We start from the raw sequence: 23,645 nt of genomic DNA, 5'->3' as shown, positions 1-23,645 counted from the left end.
AAAGATATTCCAGGATGGAAGGCTTGGGAACACTATCTGTTTTTCAGTTGTGGAAGAGCACAGAGGTCGGATTGGACTACATTCTATAGTAAAGGATATCTTTCTATTTATTGACCCTCCCCTTATATGTGTCTGTGTTACAATAAAGCTTCGGTTTTGTGAATCCCTCACCCTCTTACACTCCACACCCATAGCCTTATTAACTGTTGTATTATTGTATAGTTTAAATGTATAGTGCAGTTCATGATTTATAGTGTAGACTGGCCTGTGCTGTAGTTCTTGAACTGTACTATACCGTCAGCATTTGTATTGTGTTTTGGCTGTGCTGCAACACTGTATTTATGTGTGCAATGTTTATGTATGTTTTTTTTATGTCAATAAAGACTGCTTTTTCAAGCCAATATCTGAAAACAATCAATGTTTATCTTTGATGGCAATAAAAGTGGTATGATATTTGATGCTTTTGAAATCCAATATCTGATATGTCCCCTATCTGGGAACCATATATTAAATGGCTTTTCAGAAAAGGGAGATGGGAGAAGAGCTTTCAGTACTTGTAGGACCGATGCACATAAAGAAGCAAAAAAACATACATAAACATTACACACATAAGTACCGCGTTGCGGCACAGCCAAAACACAATAGAAATGCTGATGGTATAGTACAGTTCAAGAACTACAGCACAGGCCAGCCTACACTATAAATCATGAACTGCACTATACATTTAAACTGTACAATAATACAACAGTTAATAAGGCTATGGGTGTGGAGTGTAAGAGGGTGAGGGAATCACAAGCCCGAAGCTTTATTGAAAGACTGACACATATAAGGGGAGGATTAATAAATAGAAAGACATCCTTTACTATAGAATGTAGTCCAATCCGGTCTTTCAACTCTTCCACAATTGAAAAACGGATAGTGTTCCCAAGCCTTCGATCCTGGAATATCTTTGGTCTTTCGCCAATGAAGAAAGCAATCCCTCCCTCCAGCAGACCCTTCAACCACAATACAAGATCACAGCCAAAAGGCCGAGAAGCAACTACACTTGAGCTTAACAAAAATGGCTAAAACTTAGTGGAGGAAAGTGCAGTGCACCAAAACATAAGCTGACACAATCATGGAGAATGCGCCAGCATATATGCTCTTCTATCTATATTTTGCAAACATGCTCTTGTCCCCTCCAGCTGCTCTATGTAGATTTAACGTCTGGCAAGGTGCATAACCCACTGACAAGCAGGCACACTCCTGCATGAGTTTTCACTCTCACTAGCTGGATGATACACAATCATTTGCATGTGCTCCACCTCCGACACACCACCCACCCAACCACCCAGTCACCAGAGCCACCCACAAACCAACTGGCTCCGTGATTTAATTTGCACAGTGTAGTCATCCAGGCAGCATGTCCTTCTCAATGGAAGGATCTCTGGTTCCATGGAATCTTCCGCATTGGAATGCTGCGGAACAAAAAGGATTTAAATATTCAGCTTGCTAGCATTCAATGTACCTGCGGCTTGGCTCTAGCACATGGGTCTTCATCCTGTGGCCCTCCAGCTGCTGTGAAACTACACATCCCAGCATGCCCTGCCACAGTTTTGCTATAAGGTATGCTAAAACTGAGGCAGGGCATGCTGGGATGTGTAGTTCCACAGCAGCTGGAGGGTCGCAGGTTGAAGACCCATATTTTAGCATGCCTGTTCTATGATGCATGTTCCGTGATGTCACAATCAGCTTGGAATGGGGTGTCTAGCAGGCATTTGCTGACAGCCACTTGAGGGAGACACACATCAGGAGATGCAGCATATCGGAGGTCTTCGATGCCTTTCCAGCAAATGCACACCACCTGCTGCTGGTCTGGACACAAAACAATGCCCACAATCGAAGTCCCAAAATGCCCAACTACAGGATTCATGTAAGTAGTGAATTTAGGAATGAATTTAGAAGTAGGAAATTAAGTTAGTTCACAAGTACATTCAAATTCAGATCTAAAGTCTAGGTAGGCCTCACGTCCTGGCAGCCGCCAGCATTTAAAAATGCCTTGATTAGAGGTACGGAATTAAATGTAGATAAGAAGTAGACACAAAATAAGACTCCGCAGAGCAGTTATCAGGTGTTTTTATCAATTGTTGCATTTAAAAAATCAAGCAATTAGGGAACACAATGTTGCAACAATGTAACCCTATTTGCAAAATAGTACTAAATAAGTTTGTCGATGTAAGACATTTGCAAAGGCGCATCCAAAACACGCTGGAAAATGCTACTGAATCTGTTTTTGGAGGCTAGAATAGGAAATGTGCATCGGTCCTACAAGTACTGAAAGCTCTTCTCCCATCTCCCTTTTCTGAAAAGCCATTTAATATATGGTTCCCAGATAGGGGACATATCAGATATTGCCTTTCAAAAGCAGCAAATATCATACCACTTCTATTGCCATCAAAGATAAACATTGATTGTTTTCAGATATTGGATTGAAAAAGCAGTCTTTATTGACATAAAGAAGCAAAAAAACATACATAAACATTACACACATAAGTACTGTGTTGCAGCACAGCCAAAACACAATACAAATGCTGTCGGTATAGTACAGTTCAAGAACTACAGCACAGGTCAGCCTACACTATAAATCATGAACTGCACTATACATTTAAACAATACAATAGTTAATAAGGCTATGGGTGTGGAGTGTAAGAGGGTGACGGAATCACAAGCCCAAAGCTTTATTGAAAGACAGACACATATAAAGGGAGGATTAATAAATACAAAGATACCCTTTACTATAGAATGTAGTCCAATCCGGTCTTTCAACTCTACCACAACTGAAAAACGGATAGTGTTCCCAAGCCTTCCATCCTGGAATATCTTCAGTCTCTCGCCAATGAAGAAAACAATCCCTCCAGCAGACTCTTCAACCACAATACAATATCACAGCCAAAAGAGCGAGAAGCAACTACACTTGCGTTTAAACAAAATGGCTAAAACTTAGTGAAAGTGCAGTGCACCAAAACATAAGCTGACACAATCATGGAGAATGCGCCAGCATATATGCTCTTCTGTCTATATTTTCCAAACCTGCTCTTGTCCCCTCCAGTTGCTCCATGTAGATTTGACGTCTGGCAAGGTGCATAACTCACTGACAAGCAGGCACACTCCTGCATGAGTTTTCTCTCTCACTAGCTGGATGATACACATTCATTTGCATGTGCTCCACCTCCGACACACCGCCCACCCAACCACCCAGTCACCAGAGCCACCCACAAGCCAACTGGCTCCGTGATTTAATTTGCACAGTGCAGTCATCCAGGCAGCATGTCCTTCTCAATGGAATAATCTCTGGTTCCATGGAATCTTCCGCATTGGAATGCTGCGGAACAAAAAGGATTTAAACATTCAGCTTGCTAGCATTCAATGTACCTGCGGTTTGGTTCTAGCACATGGGTCTTCATCCTGTTGCCCTCCAGCTGCTGTGAAACTACACATCCCAGCATGCCCTGCTACAGTTTTGCTTTTAAGGTATGCTAAAACTGAGGCAGGGCATGCTGGGATATGTAGTTCCACAGCAGCTGGAGGGTCGCAGGTTGAAGACCCATGTTCTAGCATGCCTGTTCTATGATGCATGTTCCGTGATGTCACAATCAGCTTGGAATGGGGTGTCTAGCATGCATTTGCTGACAGCCACTTGAGGCAGACACACATCAGGAGATGCAGCATATCGGAGGTCTTCGATGCCTTTCCAGCAAATGCACACCACCAGCTGCTGGTCTGGACACAAAACAATGCCCACAATTGAAGGCTCAAAATGCCCAACTACAGGATTAATGTAAGTAGTGAATTTAGGAATGAATTTAGAAGTAGGAAATTAAGTTAGTTCACAAGTACATTCAAATTCAGATCTAAAGGCTAGGTAGGCCTCACGTCCTGGCAGCACCCAGCATTTAAAAATGCCTTGATTATAGGTAGGGAATTAAATGTAGATAAGAAGTAGACACAAAAGAAGACTCCACAGAGCAATTATCAGGTGTCTTTATCAATTTTTGCATTTAAAAAATCAAGCAATTAGGGAACACAATGTTGCGACAATGTAACCCTATTTGCAAAATAGTACTAAATAAGTTTGTCGATGTAAGACATTTGCAAAGGCGCAAACAAAACACGCTGGAAAATGCAACTGAATCTGTTTTTGGAGGTTAGAATAGATGCAGGATCAAGTAGCTCAATGGGTAGGGTGTTTGATTAGAATTTAACAGGTTATAGGTTTGAATCCTGGGTATGATAGTTTGAGGTGTTATTTAATAAAGTATGTTTATATATTAGTCACACATGGCTTACTTGTACAAATGGCATGTCACCAGTTAGTGCTGACTGCTGATATGCCATTTACACAAACATGCCATGTGTGACTGTATATGCATTTAAGGAGGGCACCCCTGCAAAACCACAAACCATTGAGTGTCAAGTATACTAGATATATCTTCATATCTCATGTGCTTTCTCTGAGACCAATCTTGTTATGCCCCTTCCCCACAAGGCATGCGCCTTTTGTCCATATTGCAAAAATGGGGGGGAGGGCATATAATTCTCTGTCACAGGGCACCAAAAAGTCTAGTTATGGCTCTGGTATGCATTATGTAATCTGGCAGACCATCTCTCCAACACTGGCTGGTTGGAATAGAAATCCGGTTATCTATGTGAGCAAATGACCATCAACGATTTACTCTCAAACACTAAAAAATGGACAAAAATGGTCCCCTAAACAAATTGGTTAAATTTTGGGTTTAACCAATTTGTGTAATGACCATTTTTGACCACTTTTCTAGTGTTTGGGAGCAGATGGTTAATTGACATTTGCTCCTATACATTACCAGATTTTCATTCCATCCATCCAGACTGGATAGATAGCCTGACAGATAATTGTGTAGTGTACGCCCAGGATAACTGTTAGTCATGCTTTATTTTATGGCGGCACATAAATGGGTGGACAGATCCAGGGCAAGCACTGCCCACTCATGCATAGTTGTCAACTGATGTGAAGTTCCAGGGGGCAATCTCAGTTATAAAGAGAAGTATCTGGAAATTGTCCCTAGTTAAAAAAAAAAAATTTGATCAACTCCATTTATTTAGTATGATATCCCAGGTGATAGGATGCCGGCAGTCAGAACAACATACTTTATTAAATAACACATCTCAAACTACCATACCCAGGATTCAAACCTATAACCTGTTGAATTCTAATCAAACACCCTACCTATTGAGCTATTTGATCCTGCATAAAAATTGTGAACATTATATGAAGCTATTGGTACTTTGCAAAAAAAAAGAATCAGCATTACAACGCAGCAGATCCATGCAGTTTGCAGCCACACACTACATGTATCTGCTCAGCCACAATGCTGATTATTTCTTCACAAAGTACAAGGTGAGCTCCAAACAGAATTCTCTAGCTTAGAATTATACCTTTCTTTGCCAAACCTAGAAGTCGGGCCCCCCACCCTGGGATCCCCCAGAGGGAGGCCTGCACCGTCATGCGGCAGGCTTGTCCGTTTTGGAAGCAGGCTGATGGGCAGCCCAGGATTGCTTCAGTCTGGGCTTGGCAGGTCTGGAAACATGAGCTTGCTTTGGGTATGCCTGACCTTGGGTACGCTTTACCTGGAGGATGAAAGGGCCAAGAAAAGTACTTTTAGCCTTCTGCGTGGTAGGAGTCATACTAGGTAGGCAAGCTGTTTTAGCAGTAGCCAGATCAGCTACAATCTTATTGAGGTCTTCTCCAAAAGGAGATTCAACTGAGGCAGCACAAGGGAACTCTCATCTGGGGACAACAACTGCAGGGAGAACACATATTTTCAGATGAACATGGTAGGGCAGAAGGCTGCCTAATACTGAAGCACCCCCAAACAACAAATCAAATGCAACTTACTTGACAGAGATGTGCCTGAGCAACGGCCCTCCCCAGCCCTATCCCAAATCATACTTATTTTGCATAGGAGATACCATGGTCATGAAGATTGTTCTCCCAGGGTTAGGTTCATTCATTGCATTCTGGGTATGCTGACCCCTGTGATTTCCCCAAATGTGGGAAACTCGACTGCATTATTTGTGGTAGTGGGGGACTGTGTTTGTGCTTTCCTCTGGTCAGCTCTGGTAAAATTCAGATTTCTTTGTCTCAGATCTTCCTCTAGCCTTGTTCTTCTTTCGAGAGTTCCCTTGTGCTGCCTCAGTTGGATCTCCTTCACTTGACAGGGGGGTGCCCGAGCAGCGACCCTCCCCAGCTCTAGCCCAACTCCTACTTACCTGCCAGGTGAGATACTATGATCATGAAGTTGCTTCTCCCAGGGCAAGGCTCACCCATTGCACTCTGGGTGTGCTGCCCCTGCGATTTCCCCAAATGTGGGAAACTTGACTGCATAATTTGAGTTTTCCCTGGTCGGCTCTCATGTAATTCAGATCTCTTTGTCTCAGGTCTCTCTCCAGCCTAGTTTGCTGTCTGGTTCCACTTCTTTTTTCTTGAGCCCCTCCCTTCTATACCCTTGTGCACTATCCTGACTTCTCCTCCCGTCTGCTTACTTTGTGCCTCCCAATGCACAATGCAAACTACGGGTAGTGCTGCAGGGCCCACACCCTTTTACTTGCTTTACAGAGCAGCTCTGGAGCTGTTACAGTGCCCAGCTGCTGCAAGAAATCAGCTTGAATGCTTCAGGGGCTGGGGAATGGCCAACATGAGCCCCACACCGAAGGAGGGTGGGGGTGCTTAATGCGAACTAGGGGTCATCCAAGCACCACAAAAGGCCTCCATGCCCTGCACGCTCCTTTTCTCTTTTCATATGCAGACGAGGGTTGAAGCCAACTTTGACCCACTGCTTGGATGACATCACCATATTCAAATCCATCTGCTGCAGGCCATCCCCCAGGAATGCTTGCACTAGTTGTTGCATTTGGTTTGTTGTTTGGGGGTGCTTCAGTATTAGGCAGCCTTCTGCCACCCCATGTTCATCTGAAAATATGTGTTCTCCCTGCAGTTGTTGTCCCCAGATGAGAGTTCCCTTGTGCTGCCTCAGTTGAATCTCCTTTACTTGACAGAGATGTGCCTGAGCAGCGGCCCTCCCCAGCCCTATCCCAAATCATACTTATTTTGCATAGGAGATACTATTGTCATGAAGATTGTTTTCCCAGGGTGAGGTTCATTCATTGCATTCTGGGTATGCTGACCCCTGTGATTTCCCCAAATGTGGGAAACTCGACTGCATTATTTGTGGTAGTGGTGGACTGTGTTTGTGCTTTCCTCTGGTCAGCTCTGGTAAAGTCAGATTTCTTTGTCTCAGATCTTCCTCTAGCCTTGTTCTTCTTTTGAGAGTTCCCTTGTGCTGCCTCAGTTGGATCTCCTTCACTTGAAAGGTAGTGCCCGAGCAGCGACCCTCCCCAGCTCTAGCCCAACTCCTACTAACCTGCCAGGTGAGATACTATGATCATGACGGTGCTTCTCCCAGGGCAAGGCTCACCCATTGCACTCTGGGTGTGCTGCCCCTTGCGATTTCCCCAAATGTGGGAAACTTGACTGCATAATTTGTGTTTCCCCTGGACGGCTCTCGTATAATTCAGATCTCTTTGTCTCAGGTCTCTCTCCAGCCTAGTATGCTGTCTGTTTCCACTTCTCTTTTCTTGAGCCCCTCCCTTCTATAACCTTGTGCACTATCCTGACTTCTCCTCCCGTCTGCTTACTTTGTGCCTTCCAATGCACAATGCAAACTACAGGTAGTGCTGCAGGGCCCACACCCTTTTACTTGCCTTACAGAGCAGCTCTGGAGCTGTTACAGTACCCAGCTGCTGCAAGAAATCAGCTTGAATGCTTCAGGGGCTGGGGCATGGCCAACATGAGCCCCACACCGAAGGAGGGTGGGGGTGTTTAATGCGAACTAGGGGTCATCCAAGCGTCGCAAAAGGCCGCCATGCCCTGCATATCCCTTTTCTCTTTTCATAAGCAGACGAGGGTTGAAGCCAACTTTGACCCACTGCTTGGATGACATCACTTGCTGCCTTTCCAATGAAGCAAGTTTAATTTAGTAATAGGTGAAAAACCATCCCTACAAAGGTGTTAATCAGATACTTGGCTTTGTGGACACTTTTCAGAGAACAAATTAGTTAGCATAAAAATAAAGCCAGAAAATGAAGAGCTGTTTAATCACTCAATTGGATTTTTCTGCAAGCGTATTTCTTTTTCTCTGCAACCCACTGCTAAGTTGTGCTTCCTAGCTGTTCTTTTATAAAATCACTTAATCAAATCTAACTCTGATTACATCAGAGTAGGCCAGGTACCCTACACCATAAGAGGGGGTTTGAAATTTTGACTTGTCTACTTAAAGATCACCAAAATCTGATGACATGGTCAATAACATCCCTGGGTGGGATTGAACCACCAACCCTTTGGTTAAAAACCAAACACACTAACCGATTGCACCACCGAGACACTTTGCAAAAGTACATACTGACAAAGGCTAATAAGCATTCATCTAGAACGTTTCCTAGAAAACTTTAAAAAGTCAATAATCTGGAGAGTTTTTGTAAGATGTTTCTTCCATCAACCAATGAAGAAACGCATTGGTACTTTCCCATGATGAGTGAGTGCTTCAGGATCTCTTGCACTTACATGTGCAGCAGAGTACTGCAATGGAAGCATGCTGGGCCCCTTAACCCAGAGGTAGGCAGATTGAAACTATCCTCTGCTATATGCATTTTTTTTTTGTTAATTAAAGTAATCCAAAATTGGGATTGATATTTTTGCTCTTTTATTTTTACTTAAAGTACAATAGCTTTTACCATTTTAATTTGTTTTAATAGTATATTGACAGTATTGTTTTCTTTCAAAAATCCACTTAATTTTCTTTACCCTATTATTAAAATGGTAATTGACAAAAACAAACTACATTGTCACCAGAAGAGCAATACAAAATGTACAAGTGATATATTAAAATCATCTTTCCAGCTTGAATTTCAATGATGCATTGGGGCAACGATTTTGTGAGAAACATCTTCACCCTTAAATAAAGATTTTCTTAATTCCTTACCTGTGTGCTAATTAGATATCACCTTGTTTTCACATTAAACAGACTTCCACATGAGAAAGCAGCAAGGATGCAGTGGCGTTAATGTTTCCTGGTGTCAACCTGTATTATTTCAGGAGATATTGAAATGAGGATGCATCTTGCTGCCTTTCCAATGAAGCAAGTTTAATTTAGTAATAGGTGAAAAACCATCCCTACAAAGATGTTAATCAGATACTTGGCTTTGTGGACACTTTTCAGAGAACAAATTTGTTAGCATAAAAATAAAGCCAGAAAATGAAGAGCTGTTTAATCACTCAATTGGATTTTTTTGCCAGCATATTTCTTTTTCTCTGCAAACCACTGCTAAATTGTGCTTCCTAGCTGTTTTTATAAAATCACTGAATCAAATCTAACTCTGATTACATCAGAGAAGGCCAGGTACCCTACACCATAACAGGGGTTTTTGAAATTTTGACTTGTCTACTTAAAGATCACCAAAATCTGATAACAAGGTCAATTACATCCCTGGGTGGGATTGAACCACCAACCTTTTGGTTAATAGCCGTACACACTAACTGATTGCGCCACAGCGACACTTTGCAAAAGTATATACTGACAAAGGCTAATAAGCATTCATCTAGAACGTTTCCTTGAAAAACTTTAAATCGTCAATAATCTGGAGAGTTTTTGTAAGATGTTTCTTCCATCAACCAATGAAGAAACACATTGGTACTTTCCCATGATGAGTGAGTGCTTCAGGATCTCTTGCAATTACATGTGCAGCAGAGTACTGTAATGGAAGCATGCTGGGTCCATAGCACAGAGGTAGGCAGATTGAAACTATCTTCTGCTATATGCGTGTTTTTTTTTTTGTTAATTAAAGTAATCCAAAACTGGGATTGATATTTTTGCTCTTTTATTTTTACTTAAAGTACAATAACTTTTACCATTTTCATTTGTTTTAATAGTATATTGACAGTATTGTTTTCTTTCAAAAATCCACTTAATTTTCTTTACCCGATTATTAAAATGGTAATTGACAAAAACAAACTACATTGTCACCAGAAGAGCAATACAAAATGTACAAGTGATATATTAAAATCATCTTTCCAGCTTGAATTTCAATGATGCATTGGGGCAACGATTTTGTGAGAAACATCTTCACCCTTAAATAAAGATTTTCTTAATTCCTTACCTGTGTGCTAATTAGATATCACCTTGTTTTCACATTAAACAGACTTCCACATGAGAAAGCACAAAGGATGCAGTGGCGTTAATGTTTCCTGGTGTCAACCTGTATTATTTCAGTAGATATTGAAATGAGGATGCATCTTGCTGCCTTTCCAATGAAGCAAGTTTAATTTAGTAATAGGTTAAAAACCATCCCTACAAAGGTGTTAATCAGAAACTTGGCTTTGTGGACACTTTTCAGAGAACAAATTTGTTAGCATAAAAATAAAGCCAGAAAATGAAGAGCTGTTTAATCACTCAATTGGATTTTTTTGCCAGCATATTTCTTTTTCTCTGCAACCCACTGCTAAATTGTGCTTCCTAGCTGTTTTTATAAAATCACTGAATCAAATCTAACTCTGATTACATCAGAGAAGGCCAGGTACCCTACACCATAAGAGGGGGTTTGAAATTTTGACTTGTCTACATAAAGATCACCAAAATCTGATAACAAGGTCAATTACGTCCCTGGGTGGGATTGAACCACCAACCTTTTGGTTAATAGCCTTACACAGTAACTGATTGCGCCACAGCAACACTTTTTAAAAGTCCATACTGACAAAGGCTAATAAGCATTCATCTAGAACGATTCCTAGAAACATTTTAAAAAGTCAATAATGTGGAGAGTTTTTGTAAGATGTTTCTTCCATCAACCAATGAAGAAACACATTGGTACTTTCCCATGATGAGTGAGTGCTTCAGGATCTCTTGCACTTACATGTGCAGCAGAGTACTGTAATGGAAGCATGCTGGGTCCATAACCCAGAGGTAGGCAGATTGAAACTATCCTTTGCTATATGCATTTTTTTTTTGTTCATTAAAGTAATCCAAAACTGGGATTGATATTTTAGCTTTTATTTTTACTTAAAGTACAATAACTTTTACCATTTTAATTTGTTTTAGTGCAAATGGCATATCAGCAGTCAGCACTAACTGGTGACATGCCATTTGTACAAGTAAGCAATGTGTGACTAATATATAAACATGCTTTATTAAATAACATCTCAAACTATCATACCCAGGATTCAAACCTATAACCTGTTGAATTCTAATCAAACACCCTACCCATGGAGCTACTTGATCCTGCATCTATTCTAACCTCCAAAAACAGATTCAGTTGCATTTTCCAGCGTGTTTTGTTTGCGCCTTTGCAAATGTCTTACATCGACAAACTTATTTAGTACTATTTTGCAAATAGGGTTACATTGTCGCAACATTGTGTTCCCTAATTGCTTGATTTTTTAAATGCAACAATTGATAAAGACACCTGATAATTGCTCTGTGGAGTCTTATTTTGTGTTTTGTGTTTAGTCTTTAGATCTGAATTTGAATGTACTTGTGAACTAACTTAATTTCCTACTTCTAAATTCATTCCTAAATTCACTACTTACATGAATCCTGTAGTTGGGCATTTTGGGACTTCGATTGTGGGCATTGTTTTGTGTCCAGACCAGCAGCAGGTGGTGTGCATTTGCTGGAAAGGCATCGAAGACCTCCGATATGCTGCATCTCCTGATGTGTGTCTCCCTCAAGTGGCTGTCAGCAAATGCCTGCTAGACACCCCATTCCAAGCTGATTGTGACATCATGGAACATGCATCATAGAACAGGCATGCTAAAACATTGGTCTTCAACCTGCGACCCTCCAGCTGCTGTGGAACTACACATCCCAGCATGCCCTGCCTCAGTTTTAGCATACCTTAATAGCAAAACTGTGGCAGGGCATGCTGGGATGTGTAGTTTCACAGCAGCTGGAGGGCCACAGGATGAAGACCCATGTGCTAGAGCCAAGCCGCAGGTACATTGAATGCTAGCAAGCTGAATATTTAAATCCTTTTTGTTCCGCAGCATTCCAATGCGGAAGATTCCATGGAACCAGAGATCCTTCCATTGAGAAGGACATGCTGCCTGGATGACTACACTGTGCAAATTAAATCACGGAGCCAGTTGGCTTGTGGGTGGCTCTGGTGACTGGGTGGTTGGGTGGGTGGTGTGTCGGAAGTGGAGCGCATGCAAATGATTGTGTATCATCCAGCTAGTGAGAGAGAAAACTCATGCAGGAGTGTGCCTGCTTGTCAGTGGGTTATGCACCTTGCCAGACGTTAAATCTACATAGAGCAGCTGGAGGGGACAAGAGCAGGTTTGCAAAATATAGATAGAAGAGCATATATGCTGGCGCATTCTCCATGATTGTGTCAGCTTATGTTTTGGTGCACTGCACTTTCCTCCACTAAGTTTTAGCCATTTTTGTTAAGCTCAAGTGTAGTTGCTTCTCGGCCTTTTGGCTGTGATCTTGTATCGTGGTTGAAGGGTCTGCTGGAGGGAGGGATTGTTTTCTTCATTGGCGAAAAACCAAAGATATTCCAGGATGGAAGGCTTGGGAACACTATCTGTTTTTCAGTTGTGGAAGAGCACAGAGGTCGGATTGGACTACATTCTATAGTAAAGGATATCTTTCTATTTATTGACCCTCCCCTTATATGTGTCTGTGTTACAATAAAGCTTCGGTTTTGTGAATCCCTCACCCTCTTACACTCCACACCCATAGCCTTATTAACTGTTGTATTATTGTATAGTTTAAATGTATAGTGCAGTTCATGATTTATAGTGTAGACTGGCCTGTGCTGTAGTTCTTGAACTGTACTATACCGTCAGCATTTGTATTGTGTTTTGGCTGTGCTGCAACACTGTATTTATGTGTGCAATGTTTATGTATGTTTTTTTTTATGTCAATAAAGACTGCTTTTTCAAGCCAATATCTGAAAACAATCAATGTTTATCTTTGATGGCAATAAAAGTGGTATGATATTTGATGCTTTTGAAATCCAATATCTGATATGTCCCCTATCTGGGAACCATATATTAAATGGCTTTTCAGAAAAGGGAGATGGTAGAAGAGCTTTCAGTACTTGTAGGACCGATGCACATAAAGAAGCAAAAAAACATACATAAACATTACACACATAAGTACCGCGTTGCGGCACAGCCAAAACACAATAGAAATGCTGATGGTATAGTACAGTTCAAGAACTACAGCACAGGCCAGCCTACACTATAAATCATGAACTGCACTATACATTTAAACTGTACAATAATACAACAGTTAATAAGGCTATGGGTGTGGAGTGTAAGAGGGTGAGGGAATCACAAGCCCGAAGCTTTATTGAAAGACTGACACATATAAAGGGAGGATTAATAAATAGAAAGACATCCTTTACTATAGAATGTAGTCCAATCCGGTCTTTCAACTCTTCCACAATTGAAAAACGGATAGTGTTCCCAAGCCTTCCATCCTGGAATATCTTTGGTCTTTCGCCAATGAAGAAAGCAATCCCTCCCTCCAGCAGACCCTTCAACCACAATACAAGATCACAGCCAAAAGGCCGAGAAGCAACTACACTTGAGCTTAACAAAAATGGCTAAAACTTAGTGGAGGAAAGTGCAGTGCACCAAAACATAAGCTGACACAATCATGGAGAATGCGCCAGCATATATGCTCTTCTATCTATATTTTGCAAACATGCTCTTGTCCCCTCCAGCTGCTCTATGTAGATTTAACGTCTGGCAAGGTGCATAACCCACTGACAAGCAGGCACACTCCTGCATGAGTTTTCACTCTCACTAGCTGGATGATACACAATCATTTGCATGTGCTCCACCTCCGACACACCACCCACCCAACCACCCAGTCACCAGAGCCACCCACAAACCAACTGGCTCCGTGATTTAATTTGCACAGTGTAGTCATCCAGGCAGCATGTCCTTCTCAATGGAAGGATCTCTGGTTCCATGGAATCTTCCGCATTGGAATGCTGCGGAACAAAAAGGATTTAAATATTCAGCTTGCTAGCATTCAATGTACCTGCGGCTTGGCTCTAGCACATGGGTCTTCATCCTGTGGCCCTCCAGCTGCTGTGAAACTACACATCCCAGCACGCCCTGCCACAGTTTTGCTATAAGGTATGCTAAAACTGAGGCAGGGCATGCTGGGATGTGTAATTCTACAGCAGCTGGAGGGTCGCAGGTTGAAGACCCATGTTTTAGCATGCCTGTTCTATGATGCATGTTCCGTGATGTCACAATCAGCTTGGAATGGGGTGTCTAGCTGGCATTTGCTGACAGCCACTTGAGGGAGACACACATCAGGAGATGCAGCATATCGGAGGTCTTCGATGCCTTTCCAGCAAATGCACACCACCTGCTGCTGGTCTGGACACAAAACAATGCCCACAATCGAAGTCCCAAAATGCCCAACTACAGGATTCATGTAAGTAGTGAATTTAGGAATGAATTTAGAAGTAGGAAATTAAGTTAGTTCACAAGTACATTCAAATTCAGATCTAAAGTCTAGGTAGGCCTCACGTCCTGGCAGCCGCCAGCATTTAAAAATGCCTTGATTAGAGGTACGGAATTAAATGTAGATAAGAAGTAGACACAAAATAAGACTCCGCAGAGCAGTTATCAGGTGTTTTTATCAATTGTTGCATTTAAAAAATCAAGCAATTAGGGAACACAATGTTGCAACAATGTAACCCTATTTGCAAAATAGTACTAAATAAGTTTGTCGATGTAAGACATTTGCAAAGGCGCATCCAAAACACGCTGGAAAATGCAACTGAATCTGTTTTTGGAGGCTAGAATAGGAAATGTGCATCGGTCCTACAAGTACTGAAAGCTCTTCTCCCATCTCCCTTTTCTGAAAAGCCATTTAATATATGGTTCCCAGATAGGGGACATATCAGATATTGCCTTTCAAAAGCAGCAAATATCATACCACTTCTATTGCCATCAAAGATAAACATTGATTGTTTTCAGATATTGGATTGAAAAAGCAGTCTTTATTGACATAAAGAAGCAAAAAAACATATATAAACATTACACACATAAGTACTGTGTTGCAGCACAGCCAAATCACAATACAAATGCTGTCGGTATAGTACAGTTCAAGAACTACAGTACAGGTCAGCCTACACTATAAATCATGAACTGCACTATACATTTAAACAATACAATAGTTAATAAGGCTATGGGTGTGGAGTGTAAGAGGGTGACGGAATCACAAGCCCAAAGCTTTATTGAAAGACAGACACATATAAAGGGAGGATTAATAAATACAAAGATACCCTTTACTATAGAATGTAGTCCAATCCGGTCTTTCAACTCTTCCACAACTGAAAAACGGATAGTGTTCCCAAGCCTTCCATCCTGGAATATCTTCAGTCTCTCGCCAATGAAGAAAACAATCCCTCCAGCAGACTCTTCAACCACAATACAATATCACAGCCAAAAGAGCGAGAAGCAACTACACTTGCGTTTAAACAAAATGGCTAAAACTTAGTGGAGGAAAGTGCAGTGCACCAAAACATAAGCTGACACAATCATGGAGAATGCGCCAGCATATATGCTCTTCTGTCTATATTTTCCAAACCTGCTCTTGTCCCCTCCAGTTGCTCCATGTAGATTTGACGTCTGGCAAGGTGCATAACTCACTGACAAGCAGGCACACTCCTGCATGAGTTTTCTCTCTCACTAGCTGGATGATACACATTCATTTGCATGTGCTCCACCTCCGACACACCGCCCACCCAACCACCCAGTCACCAGAGCCACCCACAAGCCAACTGGCTCCGTGATTTAATTTGCACAGTGCAGTCATCCAGGCAGCATGTCCTTCTCAATGGAATAATCTCTGGTTCCATGGAATCTTCCGCATTGGAATGCTGCGGAACAAAAAGGATTTAAACATTCAGCTTGCTAGCATTCAATGTACCTGCGGTTTGGTTCTAGCACATGGGTCTTCATCCTGTGGCCCTCCAGCTGCTGTGAAACTACACATCCCAGCATGCCCTGCCACAGTTTTGCTATTAAGGTATGCTAAAACTGAGGCAGGGCATGCTGGGATATGTAGTTCCACAGCAGCTGGAGGGTCGCAGGTTGAAGACCCATGTTCTAGCATGCCTGTTCTATGATGCATGTTCCGTGATGTCACAATCAGCTTGGAATGGGGTGTCTAGCATGCATATGCTGACAGCCACTTGAGGCAGACACACATCAGGAGATGCAGCATATCGGAGGTCTTCGATGCCTTTCCAGCAAATGCACACCACCAGCTGCTGGTCTGGACACAAAACAATGCCCACAATTGAAGGCTCAAAATGCCCAACTACAGGATTAATGTAAGTAGTGAATTTAGGAATGAATTTAGAAGTAGGAAATTAAGTTAGTTCACAAGTACATTCAAATTCAGATCTAAAGACTAGGTAGGCCTCACGTCCTGGCAGCACCCAGCATTTAAAAATGCCTTGATTATAGGTAGGGAATTAAATGTAGATAAGAAGTAGACACAAAAGAAGACTCCACAGAGCAATTATCAGGTGTCTTTATCAATTTTTGCATTTAAAAAATCAAGCAATTAGGGAACACAATGTTGCGACAATGTAACCCTATTTGCAAAATAGTACTAAATAAGTTTGTCGATGTAAGACATTTGCAAAGGCGCAAACAAAACACGCTGGAAAATGCAACTGAATCTGTTATTGGAGGTTAGAATAGATGCAGGATCAAGTAGCTCAATGGGTAGGGTGTTTGATTAGAATTTAACAGGTTATAGGTTTGAATCCTGGGTATGATAGTTTGAGGTGTTATTTAATAAAGTATGTTTATATATTAGTCACACATGGCTTACTTGTACAAATGGCATGTCACCAGTTAGTGCTGACTGCTGATATGCCATTTACACAAACATGCCATGTGTGACTGTATATGCATTTAAGGAGGGCACCCCTGCAATACCACAAACCATTGAGTGTCAAGTATACTAGATATATCTTCATATCTCATGTGCTTTCTCTGAGACCAATCTTGTTATGCCCCTTCCCCACAAGGCATGCGCCTTTTGTCCATATTGCAAAAATGGGGGGGAGGGCATATAATTCTCTGTCACAGGGCACCAAAAAGTCTAGTTATGGCTCTGGTATGCATTATGTAATCTGGCAGACCATCTCTCCAACACTGGCTGGTTGGAATAGAAATCCGGTTATCTATGTGAGCAAATGACCATCAACGATTTACTCTCAAACACTAAAAAATGGACAAAAATGGTCCCCTAAACAAATTGGTTAAATTTTGGGTTTAACCAATTTGTGTAATGACCATTTTTGACCACTTTTCTAGTGTTTGGGAGCAAATGGTTAATTGACATTTGCTCCTATACATTACCAGATTTTCATTCCATCCATCCAGACTGGATAGATAGCCTGACAGATAATTGTGTAGTGTACGCCCAGGATAACTGTTAGTCATGCTTTATTTTATGGCGGCACATAAATGGGTGGACAGATCCAGGGCAAGCACTGCCCACTCATGCATAGTTGTCAACTGATGTGAAGTTCCAGGGGGCAATCTCAGTTATAAAGAGAAGTATCTGGAAATTGTCCCTAGTTAAAAAAAAAAAATTTGATCAACTCCATTTATTTAGTATGATATCCCAGGTGATAGGATGCCGGCAGTCAGAACAACATACTTTATTAAATAACACATCTCAAACTACCATACCCAGGATTCAAACCTATAATCTGTTGAATTCTAATCAAACACCCTACCTATTGAGCTATTTGATCCTGCATAAAAATTGTGAACATTATATGAAGCTATTGGTACTTTGCAAAAAAAAAGAATCAGCATTACAACGCAGCAGATCCATGCAGTTTGCAGCCACACACTACATGTATCTGCTCAGCCACAATGCTGATTATTTCTTCACAAAGTACAAGGTGAGCTCCAAACAGAATTCTCTAGCTTAGAATTATACCTTTCTTTGCCAAACCTAGAAGTCGGGCCCCCCACCCTGGGATCCCCCAGAGGGAGGCCTGCACCGTCATGCGGCAGGCTTGTCCGTTTTGGAAGCAGGCTGATGGGCAGCCCAGGATTGCTTCAGTCTGGGCTTGGCAGGTCTGGAAACATGAGCTTGCTTTGGGTATGCCTGACCTTGGGTACGCTTTACCTGGAGGATGAAAGGGCCAAGAAAAGTACTTTTAGCCTTCTGCGTGGTAGGAGTCATACTAGGTAGGCAAGCTGTTTTAGCAGTAGCCAGATCAGCTACAATCTTATTGAGGTCTTCTCCAAAAGGAGATTCAACTGAGGCAGCACAAGGGAACTCTCATCTGGGGACAACAACTGCAGGGAGAACACATATTTTCAGATGAACATGGTAGGGCAGAAGGCTGCCTAATACTGAAGCACCCCCAAACAACAAATCAAATGCAACTTACTTGACAGAGATGTGCCTGAGCAACGGCCCTCCCCAGCCCTATCCCAAATCATACTTATTTTGCATAGGAGATACCATGGTCATGAAGATTGTTCTCCCAGGGTGAGGTTCATTCATTGCATTCTGGGTATGCTGACCCCTGTGATTTCCCCAAATGTGGGAAACTCGACTGCATTATTTGTGGTAGTGGGGGACTGTGTTTGTGCTTTCCTCTGGTCAGCTCTGGTAAAAGTCAGATTTCTTTGTCTCAGATCTTCCTCTAGCCTTGTTCTTCTTTCGAGAGTTCCCTTGTGCTGCCTCAGTTGGATCTCCTTCACTTGACAGGGGGGTGCCCGAGCAGCGACCCTCCCCAGCTCTAGCCCAACTCCTACTTACCTGCCAGGTGAGATACTATGATCATGAAGGTGCTTCTCCCAGGGCAAGGCTCACCCATTGCACTCTGGGTGTGCTGCCCCTGCGATTTCCCCAAATGTGGGAAACTTGACTGCATAATTTGAGTTTTCCCTGGTCGGCTCTCATGTAATTCAGATCTCTTTGTCTCAGGTCTCTCTCCAGCCTAGTTTGCTGTCTGGTTCCACTTCTTTTTTCTTGAGCCCCTCCCTTCTATACCCTTGTGCACTATCCTGACTTCTCCTCCCGTCTGCTTACTTTGTGCCTCCCAATGCACAATGCAAACTACGGGTAGTGCTGCAGGGCCCACACCCTTTTACTTGCTTTACAGAGCAGCTCTGGAGCTGTTACAGTGCCCAGCTGCAGCAAGAAATCAGCTTGAATGCTTCAGGGGCTGGGGAATGGCCAACATGAGCCCCACACCGAAGGAGGGTGGGGGTGCTTAATGCGAACTAGGGGTCATCCAAGCACCACAAAAGGCCTCCATGCCCTGCACGCTCCTTTTCTCTTTTCATATGCAGACGAGGGTTGAAGCCAACTTTGACCCACTGCTTGGATGACATCACCATATTCAAATCCATCTGCTGCAGGCCATCCCCCAGGAATGCTTGCACTAGTTGTTGCATTTGGTTTGTTGTTTGGGGGTGCTTCAGTATTAGGCAGCCTTCTGCCACCCCATGTTCATCTGAAAATATGTGTTCTCCCTGCAGTTGTTGTCCCCAGATGAGAGTTCCCTTGTGCTGCCTCAGTTGAATCTCCTTTACTTGACAGAGATGTGCCTGAGCAGCGGCCCTCCCCAGCCCTATCCCAAATCATACTTATTTTGCATAGGAGATACTATTGTCATGAAGATTGTTCTCCCAGGGTGAGGTTCATTCATTGCATTCTGGGTATGCTGACCCCTGTGATTTCCCCAAATGTGGGAAACTCGACTGCATTATTTGTGGTAGTGGTGGACTGTGTTTGTGCTTTCCTCTGGTCAGCTCTGGTAAAAGTCAGATTTCTTTGTCTCAGATCTTCCTCTAGCCTTGTTCTTCTTTTGAGAGTTCCCTTGTGCTGCCTCAGTTGGATCTCCTTCACTTGAAAGGTAGTGCCCGAGCAGCGACCCTCCCCAGCTCTAGCCCAACTCCTACTAACCTGCCAGGTGAGATACTATGATCATGAAGGTGCTTCTCCCAGGGCAAGGCTCACCCATTGCACTCTGGGAGTGCTGTCCCTTGCGATTTCCCCAAATGTGGGAAACTTGACTGCATAATTTGTGTTTCCCCTGGACGGCTCTCGTATAATTCAGATCTCTTTGTCTCAGGTCTCTCTCCAGCCTAGTATGCTGTCTGTTTCCACTTCTCTTTTCTTGAGCCCCTCCCTTCTATAACCTTGTGAACTATCCTGACTTCTCCTCCCGTCTGCTTACTTCGTGCCTTCCAATGCACAATGCAAACTACAGGTAGTGCTGCAGGGCCCACACCCTTTTACTTGCCTTACAGAGCAGCTCTGGAGCTGTTACAGTACCCAGCTGCTGCAAGAAATCAGCTTGAATGCTTCAGGGGCTGGGGCATGGCCAACATGAGCCCCACACCGAAGGAGGGTGGGGGTGTTTAATGCGAACTAGGGGTCATCCAAGCGTCGCAAAAGGCCGCCATGCCCTGCATATCCCTTTTCTCTTTTCATAAGCAGACGAGGGTTGAAGCCAACTTTGACCCACTGCTTGGATGACATCACTTGCTGCCTTTCCAATGAAGCAAGTTTAATTTAGTAATAGGTGAAAAACCATCCCTACAAAGGTGTTAATCAGATACTTGGCTTTGTGGACACTTTTCAGAGAACAAATTTGTTAGCATAAAAATAAAGCCAGAAAATGAAGAGCTGTTTAATCACTCAATTGGATTTTTCTGCAAGCGTATTTCTTTTTCTCTGCAACCCACTGCTAAGTTGTGCTTCCTAGCTGTTCTTTTATAAAATCACTTAATCAAATCTAACTCTGATTACATCAGAGAAGGCCAGGTACCCTACACCATAAGAGGGGGTTTGAAATTTTGACTTGTCTACTTAAAGATCACCAAAATCTGATAACAAGGTAAATTACGTCCCTGGGTAGGATTGAACCACCAACCTTTTGGTTAATAACCGAACACGCTAACTGATTGCGCCACAGAGACACATTGCAAAAGTATATACTGACAAAGGCTAATAAGCATTCATCTAGAACGTTTCCTAGAAAAACTTTAAAAAGTCAATAATCTGGAGAGTTTTTGTAAGATGTTTCTTCCATCAACCAATGAAGAAACACATTGGTACTTTCCCATGATGAGTGAGTGCTTCAGGATCTCTTGCACTTACATGTGCAGCAGAGTACTGCAATGGAAGCATGCTGGGCCCATAACCCAGAGGTAGGCAGATTGAAACTATCCTCTGCTATATGCATTTTTTTTTGTTAATTAAAGTAATCCAAAACTGGGATTGATATTTTTGCTCTTTTATTTTTACTTAAAGTACAATAACTTTTATTATTTTAATTTGTTTTAATAGTATATTGACAGTATTGTTTTCTTTCAAAAATCCACTTAATTTTCTTTACCCTATTATTCAAATGGTAATTGACAAAAACAAACTACATTGTCACCAGAAGAGCAATACAAAATGTACAAGTGATATATTAAAATCATCTTTCCAGCTTGAATTTCAATGATGCATTGGGGCAACGATTTTGTGAGAAACCTCTTCACCCTTAAATAAAGATTTTCTTAATTCCTTACCTGTGTGCTAATTAGATATCACCTTGTTTTCACATTAAACAGACTTCCACATGAGAAAGCAGCAAGGATGCAGTGGCGTTAATGTTTCCTGGTGTCAACCTGTATTATTTCAGTAGATATTGAAATGAGGATGCATCTTGCTGCCTTTCCAATGAAGCATGTTTAATTTAGTAATAGGTGAAAAACCATCCCTACAAAGGTGTTAATCAGATACTTGGCTTTGTGGACTCTTTTCAGAGAACAAATTTGTTAGCATAAAAATAAAGCCAGAAAATGAAGAGCTGTTTAATCACTCAATTGGATTTTTCTGCCAGCATATTTCTTTTTCTCTGCAACCCACTGCTAAATTGTGCTTCCTAGCTGTTTTTTTTATAAAATCACTTAATCAAATCTAACTCTGATTACATCAGAGTAGGCCAGGTACCCTACACCATAAGAGAGGGTTTGAAATTTTGACTTGTCTACTTAAATATCACCAAAATCTGATCACAAGGTCAATTACGTCCCTGGGTGGGATTGAACCACCAACTTTTTGGTTAATAGCCGTACACACTAACTGATTGCGCTACAGCGACACTTTGCAAAAGTACATACTGACAAAGGCTAATAAGCATTCATCTAGAACGTTTCCTAGAAAAACTTTAAATAGTCAATAATCTGGAGAGTTTTTGTAAGATGTTTCTTCCATCAACCAATGAAGAAACACATTGGTACTTTCCCATGATGAGTGAGTGCTTCAGGATCTCTTGCACTTACATGTGCAGCAGAGTACTGTAATGGAAGCATGCTGGGTCCATAACCCAGAGGTAGGCAGATTGAAATTATCCTCTGCTATATGCATTTTTTTTTGTTAATTAAAGTAATCCAAAACTGGGATTGATATTTTTGCTCTTTTTATTTTACTTAAAGTACAATAACTTTTACCTTTTTAATTTGTTTTAATAGTATATAGACAGTATTGTTTTCTTTCAAAAATCCACTTAATTTTCTTTACCCGATTATTAAAATGGTAATTGACAAAAACAAACTACATTGTCACCAGAAGAGCAATACAAAATGTACAAGTGATATATTAAAATCATCTTTCCAGCTTGAATTTCAATGATGCATTGGGGCAACGATTTTGTGAGAAACATCTTACCATTAAATAAAGAATTTCTTAATTCCTTACCTGTGTGCTAATTAGATATCACCTTGTTTTCACATTAAACAGACTTCCACATGAGAAAGCAGCAAGGATGCAGTGGCGTTAATGTTTCCTGGTGTCAACCTGTATTATTTCAGTAGATCTTGAAATGAGGATGCATCTTGCTGCCTTTCCAATGAAGCATTTTTAATTTAGTAATAGGTGAAAAACCATCCCTACAAAGGTGTTAATCAGATACTTGTCTTTGTGGACTCTTTTCAGAGAACAAATTTGTTAGCATAAAAATAAAGTCAGAAAATGAAGAGCTGTTTAATCACTCAATTGGATTTTTCTGCCAGCATATTTCTTTTTCTCTGCAACCCACTGCTAAATTGTGCTTCCTAGCTGTTTTTTTTATAAAATCACTTAATCAAATCTAACTCTGATTACATCAGAGTAGGCCAGGTACCCTACACCATAAGAGAGGGTTTGAAATTTTGACTTGTCTACTTAAATATCACCAAAATCTGATCACAAGGTCAATTACGTCCCTGGGTGGGATTGAACCACCAACTTTTTGGTTAATAGCCGTACACACTAACTGATTGCGCTACAGCGACACTTTGCAAAAGTACATACTGACAAAGGCTAATAAGCATTCATCTAGAACGTTTCCTAGAAAAACTTTAAATAGTCAATAATCTGGAGAGTTTTTGTAAGATGTTTCTTCCATCAACCAATGAAGAAACACATTGGTACTTTCCCATGATGAGTGAGTGCTTCAGGATCTCTTGCACTTACATGTGCAGCAGAGTACTGTAATGGAAGCATGCTGGGTCCATAACC

At 41.7% G+C, this 23,645-nt stretch overlaps 8 non-coding genes across 8 annotated transcripts; all 8 read left to right on the top strand.

The window, feature by feature from the left end:
* The first annotated feature begins 5,961 nt into the window (after positions 1-5,961).
* Positions 5,962-6,125, top strand: LOC134995583 (U1 spliceosomal RNA). The gene has a single exon (XR_010198331.1). It is a non-coding gene; the product is annotated as a U1 spliceosomal RNA (small nuclear RNA).
* A 152-nt stretch (positions 6,126-6,277) lies between these two features.
* On the top strand, positions 6,278-6,440 carry LOC134995562 (U1 spliceosomal RNA). The gene has a single exon (XR_010198314.1). It is a non-coding gene; the product is annotated as a U1 spliceosomal RNA (small nuclear RNA).
* A 674-nt stretch (positions 6,441-7,114) lies between these two features.
* Positions 7,115-7,278, top strand: LOC134995588 (U1 spliceosomal RNA). The gene has a single exon (XR_010198336.1). It is a non-coding gene; the product is annotated as a U1 spliceosomal RNA (small nuclear RNA).
* A 150-nt stretch (positions 7,279-7,428) lies between these two features.
* On the top strand, positions 7,429-7,592 carry LOC134995613 (U1 spliceosomal RNA). Its single transcript, XR_010198360.1, has one exon. It is a non-coding gene; the product is annotated as a U1 spliceosomal RNA (small nuclear RNA).
* Positions 7,593-18,581: 10,989 nt separating this feature from the next.
* Positions 18,582-18,745, top strand: LOC134995561 (U1 spliceosomal RNA). Its single transcript, XR_010198313.1, has one exon. It is a non-coding gene; the product is annotated as a U1 spliceosomal RNA (small nuclear RNA).
* A 152-nt stretch (positions 18,746-18,897) lies between these two features.
* Positions 18,898-19,060, top strand: LOC134995610 (U1 spliceosomal RNA). The gene has a single exon (XR_010198357.1). It is a non-coding gene; the product is annotated as a U1 spliceosomal RNA (small nuclear RNA).
* Positions 19,061-19,734: 674 nt separating this feature from the next.
* LOC134995587 (U1 spliceosomal RNA) lies at positions 19,735-19,898 on the top strand. Its single transcript, XR_010198335.1, has one exon. It is a non-coding gene; the product is annotated as a U1 spliceosomal RNA (small nuclear RNA).
* A 151-nt stretch (positions 19,899-20,049) lies between these two features.
* LOC134995611 (U1 spliceosomal RNA) lies at positions 20,050-20,213 on the top strand. Its single transcript, XR_010198358.1, has one exon. It is a non-coding gene; the product is annotated as a U1 spliceosomal RNA (small nuclear RNA).
* The last annotated feature ends 3,432 nt before the right edge of the window (positions 20,214-23,645 follow it).

This window comes from Pseudophryne corroboree, unplaced genomic scaffold (genome assembly GCF_028390025.1).
Source record: "Pseudophryne corroboree isolate aPseCor3 unplaced genomic scaffold, aPseCor3.hap2 scaffold_1399, whole genome shotgun sequence".
Lineage (NCBI taxonomy): Eukaryota > Metazoa > Chordata > Amphibia > Anura > Myobatrachidae > Pseudophryne > Pseudophryne corroboree.
The sequence above is the reverse complement of the archived record's forward strand: the minus strand, read 5'-3'. Positions and strand labels throughout refer to the sequence as shown.